This window comes from Canis lupus, chromosome 1 (assembly GCF_048164855.1).
Source record: "Canis lupus baileyi chromosome 1, mCanLup2.hap1, whole genome shotgun sequence".
Taxonomy (NCBI): Eukaryota; Metazoa; Chordata; class Mammalia; order Carnivora; family Canidae; genus Canis; species Canis lupus.
The window spans coordinates 109,920,209-109,920,468 of NC_132838.1; positions in this window are offsets into that span (position 1 = coordinate 109,920,209).

Sequence of the window (260 nt, forward strand, 5' to 3'; positions counted from 1 at the left end):
AGATCGTTAGAGGGGAGGACGAGGCTTTCCAGCTTCTGTTCTGGCCTGGCCACCCCGGCCCAGCCTGCGCCTTGCTTCCCGGTGTGCACCCTGGGCCACTGCTGGGGTGGGGATGGGGGGTCCTCCCTCCAGAGCCCGTGGGAAGGGCAGACATTGGGCGGCCTGGCTGGTCCAGTCCCAAGGTACCCCAAGCTTTATGGCCCCCCCGACCCCTCCGGATGCTGTGCTCATCCCAATCCCAGCAGCTCCACCGAGACCAG